The sequence below is a fragment of the Hippocampus comes genome, unplaced genomic scaffold (assembly GCF_001891065.2).
Source record: "Hippocampus comes isolate QL1 unplaced genomic scaffold, H_comes_QL1_v1.1 scaffold9, whole genome shotgun sequence".
Classification (NCBI taxonomy): Eukaryota; Metazoa; Chordata; class Actinopteri; order Syngnathiformes; family Syngnathidae; genus Hippocampus; species Hippocampus comes.
In genome coordinates this window covers 3,203,460-3,214,206 of record NW_017805275.1, presented here as the reverse complement: position 1 = coordinate 3,214,206, position 10,747 = coordinate 3,203,460, and the positions used below count along the sequence as shown (strand labels likewise).

Sequence of the window (10,747 nt, the reverse complement as noted above, 5' to 3'; positions counted from 1 at the left end):
TCAGGGTGCTGGATTTGGGATGGAACCCTCCATGCATGGTTAGGAGCTTTCGGGTCTTAACATATATATATATATATATATATATAAAAAAAATCATATAAGTTCGTGTCTCACAGTGTGTCGTGATGACCACAAAAATCTGCTCCAAGCAAAATATCTGTCATTGTACCAAAATTGACCCGTGAGAGGCAGCATGGTGCCACAGGGCATCCAGACTGCAGGAAAATACAAAGAAGGGAAAAAATGGGGACGAGGCTGTGACCTTGTCTGGTAACTCCTGAGGGTAGTTTCAAATTTCTTGCTCCTTATCATTTTAATTGTGGTGAGTGACTCTTTATCACCTGATGCAAAGACACAATACTCCTCTGTTTGTGTTGGTCAACAACACAAGCTTCGGGTCTCTTCCTAATTAGTTGTCGTTCCGTTCACGTCACCAGCACAAAGCCCGTGGCTCGGTCGAAGTCCGCGTTGATTGCATCCATGAAGATTTGCTATTGAACAGGTTAAATAAAACATTTACTATTGTCTGCCTTGACTGTTTTCTGAGCACATCAGTGAGAATAAAAAAATCCTCTTTACACACCCCGGGCCACCAGATGATTGCTCAGAGTAATCTTTAAGAAACATCTCATAATCTGTTTTTTGATGGCTTTGGAGCAGAGGAAAATTCTTAAAGTATCACCCCTCCCTGTTATAATGGATATCTCCAGTCGTCTTTGGAAATGAATGAGTTTCACGTTCACATTTCCTACACAAGGTAACTCAATAATGTGCTTCACATTGTGACCAAACAACATCTGCTCATCACGAGGGTCTCGGGCGTGCTGGAGCCTATCCCAGCTGACTTCGGGCAGTAGCCAAACATTTAAAGGTAAAATAATTTTAAACATTTAAAAACGGAAATAATTAAAGAAAAGACATTTAAAAGAAAACAAATGTAGTTTGTTAAAATTACTAACAAATGCTACAAAAGATCTTAATCATGGGTATAGGAGGAGGGTGGGGGGAGCACCTTTTTTAACCTGGATTTAAAATTATTCACACTTTGGGCTAACTTCATTTGTGTTGACAGTTTATTACATTTGCATCCAGCAAAATAGCTAAATGTGGATGCATAATGTTTGCTTTGAATACTGGGCTCCACTAATTGACCTGAGACCTGACTTAAGTATCCCTGTGTGTTTATATTTCATGAGCCTTTCTGTAATGCATTCAGGACCTTCTCCATTCACTGATTTATAGACCAGTGTCATCATTTTAAAATGTGTTGTACAGCTGACTGCATGCACTGTTGTTTTAAAGTGCTCTAAAAATACAGTTGAGTTGACTGTAAAAAAACAAAAACAAAACCAAATTATAGTAACTTAAGTTGGAACAAAAGAAAAAAATTGAGAAAAATAAACTTTTGACAATTTGACACTTATGGCAACAATATTCTAATTAAAAAGTTTCGTGTCGTTGCACAATTTAAAATTGTTATTATCTTATGGCTTTGGGGTCACTCAACTTTTTAAATTTTTTTTTAAACAGTGTAAGAGCCAGTGTAGTCTTTAGAGCTATATGTTATGATCTCTTGGTTCTGATAAGAACCTGAGCTCCAGCTCAAGGAATACAGTAAACGTTTCGGATGATGGATGGATGTATCCGATTCTTGTGGATGTCAATGTGTTAATCCGTTAGTTTACCACCAGGTGTCGCTGCAGGCCGTCTTTTACACCTTGTTTCAAGGCGAGATGGTTCGGCAGTCATGAGAGGGCATTTTCCTCATCATCCACTGTGCTTCAGCAGATCTGCTTGAATGGCGCTCATGATGTTCCTCCAATGCAGTTAGAGAACACCACACATCTGCGCTGCAATGTTAACAAGAAGCCAAGCAAGACGCAACGTTATCTGGAAATGAAATACCGTCGCCAACACCGGGGTTAGATGGAAAATGCTATTTTACACATGGGACAGCTTATAGGCAATAAGGCAGTTCAGTTATTCGATGCGGGTCTGCTCTGTAAACAGACCCTCTCCATCTGTGTAATAAAGCAATGATTTTCTTTTATCTTCAGTAGACATAAACAGCTTAGAAGCGAGGCTATACAGCGCCCCTGAAAATGAGGTAATAAAATCGTCACAGAGTGAATTCGTGCCACAGAAATGGCCCGGGAGCACATTAAAAGTCACTAACTGAATTCTAGTGCTCTCCTAAACCTGCACTGGTTGTTTCCTCGTGAGTGGGATGCCATATAATATTGAGCACAGATGGACACCCTCAACTATGCTAAAATATACATAGCCATGGCCATAATTCACTTGAGATAAACATTTATTGGAAATGAGTCACTCCATAGTCAGAAGATCATCGAACAGACTGTAAATTAATTAAGCTTTCCAAAGAGTGGGAGAGTGAAGCCCCATTATAGCTCCACAGCACACACTTCAGTGTTGTATGATAGTTATTCATGTTGGAGATGGTGCGGTGACACTGATGAGCTGCGAAAACAGATAATTCGATTTTTTTGGTCTGACGCTCGCCTATTCGGGGGTCTAATCCTACTCATGACCAATGGATAACAGCACACAATTTGCTTTGAGATGGTGTGAATTTGAAAGGATAGCAGGAAGTTATCGTCACAGCCAAGTTTTTGCTGAAAATCCTCTGTAATCCTGCTTTTTAAAACTAAAGAATGCAACGGCTGGAGGTTAATTCATTAATGTACATATTTGCACACGGTTTGGAATTGAAGCGGATTTACATGGGACAGGAGATGAGAGCCAATCTCTTTTCGTTAATGGACGCTACAGCTTCATTTTGCTTTCAAACTTCGCTTGTAGCAGACGTGTGCACATTTTGAGCATGACGTCTTTGATCCACTGGTTTAAAGGACACTTTGATTTGCTCCTCTTTCATCTATAACTGCTTCAAACAACAAAGTGCTTGCAGGAAAAGTGGTTAAGATTGCACGACTGTCTCTGTGTCTTATGTGTTGTGTTGTATTTTTTTGTCAGTTTATGTTAACTGTTCTTTTGCTGGCGGCGCGGGCACCCGCAGCGGCTCCTCTTGTTGTCTTGTTGTCTGTTTGAGAGGGAAGAAATTTCATCTGTGTTGTATGTTGCACATTTGACAATAAAGTTGGACTTGAATTGACTTGATGATATTTGGGTTAAATTGTGATAAATTTGTTAGTTTGGGAGGGGGCGGTACATCTTTGGGCCTGAATATTGATGTATATTGTGAGATGATAAGTTTGTTAGTTTGGAAACAAAAACTGTTTACTGTAAACACATAGAGAATTTGGTAGATGTTACATTGTACAATATTTATGTTATCCATCTCTTGCTTTCAAAAGAGTATTACTGTATGTGTTTATAATACTTGTGTGTCTAAAGACCCTTGAAAAAAAGTGCCATAAAAGCTGTAAAACCATGCCTAAAGAATATTTTAAATTTAAATAGCATATTTATGTATTGCAGATTTTACTTTTTGTGATGGTCAGAGTTCACCAAACATTTCCAATATTCACACTTAAATGGTCTTACAGCTATTTCACATTTACTGTATAGCCTTACTAAAATATATATAGCCTCAGATAACCCCAAATGCAAAAAACTCCTTGTGAGGCCCATGGGGAAATTCAAGTCAGAGACTTACTGATCATATCACAGTTGGTTTTGACACCAAAATAATAAATACATCACTACATACTGTGCATACTGCAAAATTCTGTGCTGAGGTGATCTCCCTCTCGCTCTCTGTCTCTGTCTCTGTCTCTGTCTCTGTCTCTCTCTCTCTCTCTCTCTCTCTCGATAGATAGATAGATAGATAGATAGATAGAGCGGCATGGTGATCGGCTATAGAATGCCCATCTCACAGTGCAGAAGTATGGGGTTTGATTCTCTGGACTTCATGTGTGTGGAGTTTGCATGTTTTTCTAGTGCCTGCCTGGGTTTTCTCTGAGTACTCTGGTTTCCTACCACATTCCATAAACATGTGTGGCAGACTCATTGAACACTCCAAATTGTCCCGAGGTGTGATTGTGAGTGTGAATGGTAGTTTGTCTCTGTGTGCCCTGCGATTGCCTGGCAACCAGTTCAGTTGTACCCCGCCTCCTGCCTAAAAACTGCTGGGTTACGTTCCAGCAGGCCCACGACCCTCATGAGGAGGAAGTGGTTCAGATAATGGCAGGCTGGATGAATGGATAGACTGTGTAAACTGCTCATTTCAAAATTAAGCATTTAAGACTTTAAGTTGCTCATTGTGTGTTTAAATGTGCCCCTGCATTCGGTTGGCCATTTAGTCCATTCCAAAGTCAGATGGGCTCGGCTGACCTTAATGAGGACTTGTGCTATCGAAAATAAAGGGATTGCTCTTTTTATCTCTCTCTGGCACACTTTGAAAAGTGCTGCCTATCTCTAAAAATCAAACGGGAAAGAATAATTTCATAATCCTCAAATCAAATCTACATAATACTCACCCGCATTAATGCAGGATGTACTTCACACTCAACCTGTTTTCTTCATGTTGGCGCTTGCTGTAAACAACACTGTAAAATGGTCTGCGTACATTTGACAGGGATTAGCAATGACTATCACAGCTGCGATATCACTCGGGAATACATTTATTTCATTTGCCTTCTCATTCTCCCTCTGTACTCCTGAAGCTTTATTTTGGGATCGGGAACGAGCCAACCTCGGCCAGATGTAAAATTCCTCACTGAATCACAAGTGGAACCTTTCCACAATTACATCATGGTCCACACTGCCAGGAAGTCAACCACAGGAGAAGAGTGACACCGGTTGGAAAAAGAAGGGAGGGGAAAAAAAAATCCACAGCCCAAGAGAGGCCTTTAAATTCTCTCCATCTAATTAAAAGATTGGATCTTTAAGCCTCCATTTCATTCCCCTTCCTTCTTTTTTTTCAATCAACATACATTTGGATGAAGGTGTGACGCCAGCGAACGGGTCAGGTGGATCGCAAAAGTGCACTCACCACATTGTTCGTGACATTTTCCACACAAGGAGCAGAAAGAGGAAATAAGCAAGAGCTCTGATTAATCACCACCTCCACTTCTACTCAGCAGACCATCATTTGCTTCATTAGAGTTCATTTTGAAGGACGATACCCACCTAGTGGAACGACTCTGCATGTGGGCAAGGCCTTCAGAGCTCGACTCTCATGTGCGCATTCTCTCCGTTTCCTCTCACTTTCACCCGAGCAAAGCATTCCCCAAGCTGGGGGTTGTTTGGAATGTTGACTTTGGACTCCCAGTGGTAAAAAGATCACAACCCCGGCGATTGCTGGCCAGCCTCCACAACGACAAGACACTGACTGAACACTCGCTCTGGGCTTTCATTTGTTATTTGCTCAACTGATTACCAAGCGAATTATACGTGTCGGCGCCCACGAGACGAGGTCACTGTCTTGATTTGGGGCTTCACTGGTGTCACCAGAGGGAGGAAATTCTGCCTGGCTGCAATCATCTCTCCTTTGTCAAGAAATGCAAAGTAGAAATGAAATCACTGGTTTGGGTGTGAGGCAAATTTAGAATTGCACAATTTCGGATTCATTACTACAGTGGTTACTTGAGTCTTTGGTGAATCTAAATCACATTTTCTCCCATTTTTGTCTTGCAGCTTCGTAAAAATTTGAGGGCACTCCAAAGAAGTGCTTATACAGACACTGCAGCCAAGTATGTAAAAAAAAAAAAAAAAAAAAAAGAGCTTAGTCTTACACACCCATGCCATGTAGCAACTGCCAACATCATATTTGACACAAGATGTGGGATGCTTTGGATCGGAAGCTGTCCAATTCAGCCCTATTCAAAGTGCGGCAGAGAGATAAATAAATGTAGATCCATCCTTTTTCCACATAGGTTGTCTTCAGCGGGGTTTGCAGTGTCATGGAGGGTGGGGGGGGGCATTTGCGTTCATTATCCCCCAGAAAAGTGACTGTGCGCTTTCTGCTGTGTGACCTTTTAAACTTTATTATTTTGAAATCTTTGTGTAATCTTTGTTGAAGATGTAGATGAAGAAGAATTACCAAAGTAGACCAAATTACAAATAGGAAAAAGAAAAACATTCAAATGATATGACACCCGCCTGTATTGAATAGACTTACAAATATTTTGTCTGGAGACACGGCGCCTGCCCCCCAAACCTCAACTGCGATTACACATTATCCTCTTCTACACAGAGATGTCTCGCTCAAGACTCTCAGTCGCTACATTAAAGGGAAAGATTAGTCGCCTTGATTGGTGGCGACTTACAGTTGAGTCGGCTGAAAAACACTCCGATAGTGGCGCAGGCCACCCACCTGAACATCCGCCAGACTGCGCTCCTCCACGAAAATACATTGGTCGAACCATCCTCTGGTGCAGAGTTGCACCCATCTGATCCGCTTATCTTCGCAAGGGTCGCGGGGCATGCTGGAGAGCTATCCCAGCCGTATTTGGGCAGGAGACGGGGGACACCATGAACTGGTTGCCAGCCAAACGCAAGGCACACATAGACGAACAACCATCCACGCTCACACTCATACCTAGGGACAATTTTGAGTGGTCAATCAGCCTGCCATGCATGTGGGATGTGGGAGGAAACCGGAGCCCCCGGAGAAAACCCACGCAGGCCCGAGGAGAACATGACACACACACACACACACACATATATATATATATATATATATATATATATATATATATAAACATTTATTGTTGTCTTATTATTGTGTGTACTTTCTGCTACTTCTGAGTGAAACCGTATTATGTACTTTGCACTATAGGATGAGTTGTTGATTTGTTTATTATGTATGGTTTTCCTCCCCCGCCCCCCAAAAAAACAATATATTAGTGCTAAATGAAGGTTTTGTTGATGCTCTGTCATCGATTTTGCCCTGTGTAATTACAGGTCATTTTCACTATGTGTTGCATGAATTGAGTCACTCACACCCCAGTTTGAACTTCCGAGAAGGCTTTGGCGGTCTGCGCGCTGACATATAATTTGAGTCGGAAGGCATTTGGCGCTGGAACACAAATGACACGTATTTATTTGTATCAGCATGCAGAGTGAAACTCGAGTTGCCTTGACATTTATAGAAAAGAGTCACGCAAATATGCAGCTAGCACAGCAAGAGGTTAATTCATCCGCTCCAAACAAAGGACAGTCCTGTGTGATTAAGGAAAGTGAAATACACGCTGCACACAGCATTCTGCCACAAGCCAGCAATAAAGCAAGTTCCATAAAAGAGGATTTCAATTAGGGCTTAAATTGCTCTCGATCCAAATGTTTCCTTGGAGGTGGTGGAGCTGGGAGCTTCCTGGCCGGCGAAGCACCGCTGGGTGCTGTGTGCTGCTCCCTCTGAAAGTGAAGAGACAGGAGCGAGCCAAGCAAGGGCGAAAAGCCAAACCAACAGTGGAGAGGCCCCACGTGACCCACCAAACCCCGGAAAAAATGTGGTGAGTCCTCCTGGTCCCATCACCCAGCAGCCACGTGCGCTCACCCAAAAGAGCAAAACTATAGATAAATACATCGACGATCATTTGCATGCAACACAACAATATGGAACGTTGCACTGGAGACACAATAACAAGATTTGCTGCAATCAGAGCAGCACTGTTTTGGCAAAATTTGTTTTCTATTTGTTGCAGTAAAGAATGCGGTTTCCTTTTTTCCTTCTTCTTTTAAATGTCTGGAAGTCAAGTTTAAAATTTGCTTTTCAGTACGGGGGTAGCCAATCTACTGCCCTCTACTGTTGTCTGAGTGCCCTCGGGCCCGCATTGCGATTGTCACGTGACCAAACCTGGAAACGGGTGAGTTGTGATATTTGCAATGCGAATGGCGAGCACTTGGACGTCAATTTCAGTTGACAGCAGAGGGCAGTATAATGCCAAAATGGCTGCGCCCTTTGAACGTTCAAAGTGTGGTAATTCATCTCATCAATTCTTATTTCACCAATGCAATATTAATCAGTATGTGAGACGATAGGAGGAACACACTATTACAAAGAACACTTTGAACTTCTTTCACTTTCAAGGTTTTCGCCATCGTCCATGAAGCAGAGCACAGCATGCTAGCACAATTTTCTTTGGACTTTTGCCATTTCAAGCAGTTGACCTCACCCCAGAGTCAGAAATGGTCATCTTATGTCATCCTTTTGTGTCCCATACGTTCAATTCTTCTCGCCATATTTGTTCATATTGCACGACATTGATTTTCATCACGTGTCAGCCAGACGAAGAGATTCGATATGCGTCGCCCGTCTCATCTGCACTGTGATTCATCTTGCACCCGCAGCAGCCGCAGATGTAGTGATGCAATGATTGAAAAATGTAGCGGCGGAATTTATGAGCACATCGTGTGTAAAAGTGTGTTGTAGCTCCCTCGCTTAAATAGAAGATTCCGGTGGGAATTGGTGCTGACGTGCGTTTCAAAATTCAGTCACCTTCAAGGAATGTAAGAAAAAGAGACTACGACATCGGTGTCATAACGATGACTAGAAGGCAACTCTTGGAGGAACGCCCGAACAATTCAACGACATACGCAGATGACACAAGAATTGTATGAAATAGCTTTCCTCTGTCTCTCAAATCATCTTTCCCCTTTGAAATATCCCAAAAGCTCTTATTTGCTGAGAGACTGCCGCTGTTGTTGGAGAGCTTGTTTATCCACACGCTGGACATGCTGTGAGTATGTTTGGCTGTCAGGATGTCCTCAAATATCACACAAGTTATGTCACTGTTGATGTTTGCTGCCCAAAGGACTTTAGATTGGCTGCAGTTTCCTCAGAGTTTGTATACACTGATGTTCCTTTTAATTTCCTGTTGATGTGGCTCATAGATTTGGTTTCCTGCTTATGTTGGAAAGATAATCTTGGTGCCAATCCACTGAGTGAGAATTTCCCCCCAACAGCTATGCCGTTGGGGTTTTGCATTCAGAGTCTTGGTAAACGCATGTTGTTTTTATTTCAGGTTTTGAAGTAGGTGAGAGAATGGGGGCGTTAATGAGAGAAATGTGCAATCAATTTTTCATAAAATAAAATAAAATGTTTTACATAATGTAATCAACACTGGAAGCACCAAGGACTATTTTTGTGACTGGCATAAAGCCCGTGCAGTGCATGGAATATCTCTGCACGCAGGCGGGTAATTTGGAAGCACAGGTTCTGCCAGGGCGAGGGCTGCGCTGCTGTGAGGGAGGGCACAGCCAACTACAATCATAGCCAATCAAAGCAACACCCTTCATCCCTTTAAATGCGGTGTGTTCATCGCGCTGCACTAGTCTCAAAATGGCGGAAGCACACGGGTGGGAGCCAGGGTTATAATAGTTCTGGGTTTTTCTAGTTAGTTAGTTTTTTTTCATTTTATTTTGATATTCACTTAGTATTAATTTGTTTTGAGAACAGGTTTGTTACTTTTTATTTTTCAGATTTCAAAAATGCTTTGTTTTAATTGAGTTTTTATTAGTTCGAATATTAGTTTTTGTTTTTTTGAATATATGGAGTATTTGTTGACTAAAAGATGAAAAACAAAGTCACTAAGTATTGTTTAATAAACTAAACTACAATCCTCAAATGAATTTTTGACCTTCCTTCATCTGTACAACCGTGCCACGATATCACAATGAATACCTTTAAAATGAACCCCTAAAGCTCATGTATGATATTAAATCACTCAAATGAAAACGAAGGAAAGTTTTGCTATAATCATAGTTAGTTTCATAAGTGTAAGATACAGTTTGAGTTAGTTTTCTTTCTTTACATTTACATTAGTTTTCATTAACTATAATACGACTAGTGGGAAAACAGTCAACCCAAAGAATGGAATAATGACCGTAGTAAATAGCATGACCCAATTTCCACCACAGAAACCACTAAATTAACCATTTGATGACGAAACTACATCATCTGATTGCCCATTAACAGTGCAGTTGGAAGGAGGACAGCCTGCTGACGAGTAAAAAATAAATAAATAAATAAATAAAGGGGAGAAGCATCCATCTTCAAAGGAGAAATATCTGAGCCTGGAAGCAATCTCAAGCATCTGTTCCTGCTACCTGCGAACACCTCCCCTATTAACGGTGGACAATCAGCAGCAGTCCTTCATGAAGCAAATGTCTTCTCGCCGTCCTTGTGACCAATCGTTTGGATCAAATGTAATGATTTTCAGCAGGCCCAATTAGACACTAAGGCTGTCGACGTGTGCACGGGCAACAGAAGCGCACACAGCAGCGAGCGGCGCTGTCATTGGAGTGCACTCCTCCAAGAATGAATGAGTTTGACCTCTGAGCACTTGACATTTTTTGACCTGCAGCATGAGGAACACATTCCTAACACAAAGTGTTATGTTAATGATGAAAGTGGCCCGCGGTTACCTTCATGGTGTTGGATTCATCATTTTCCGATACAGTTTCAGTTTTATGACCTCTTTGGTCTGGGTTTATCTTTGCGTCCTTTTTGCGAGAGCCTGTTGCAGATGCACTTTTCAGCTCTTTATTGAATGGAGGTAGAATAGTTCAACACAAAGACAACGAGCACGCACAAAATCTCACACACCAATTCAATGGCGTCACATGCATCCCACCAGGTCCCACCTATTTAAAGCACATGCATGTACATAAAGATGTATTAGATGGCATTGTAATATGCACAGACACAAACATATGGAAAGTATTTATTTTTATATATATTGTGCTTGCAGTAAATTGTGAGTTTAAAAATTGTGTTTTAAAAAGTTTAAATGTCTGAGGAGGGGTAGAACCATTTTAA

The 10,747-nt window shown here is 41.5% G+C and overlaps 1 long non-coding RNA gene across 2 annotated transcripts; it reads right to left on the bottom strand.

The window, feature by feature from the left end:
• Window positions 1-1,524: 1,524 nt before the first annotated feature.
• On the bottom strand, window positions 1,525-6,528 carry LOC109515726 (uncharacterized). Of its 2 annotated transcripts, none has more exons than XR_002168244.1 (2): window positions 6,302-6,528; window positions 1,525-1,850 (listed from the first exon to the last, which is right to left on the bottom strand). It is a non-coding gene; the product is annotated as an uncharacterized LOC109515726 (long non-coding RNA). The 2 variants fall into 2 exon arrangements; XR_002168245.1 differs by lacking the exon at window positions 6,302-6,528 and adding an exon at window positions 5,116-5,286.
• Window positions 6,529-10,747: the final 4,219 nt, after the last annotated feature.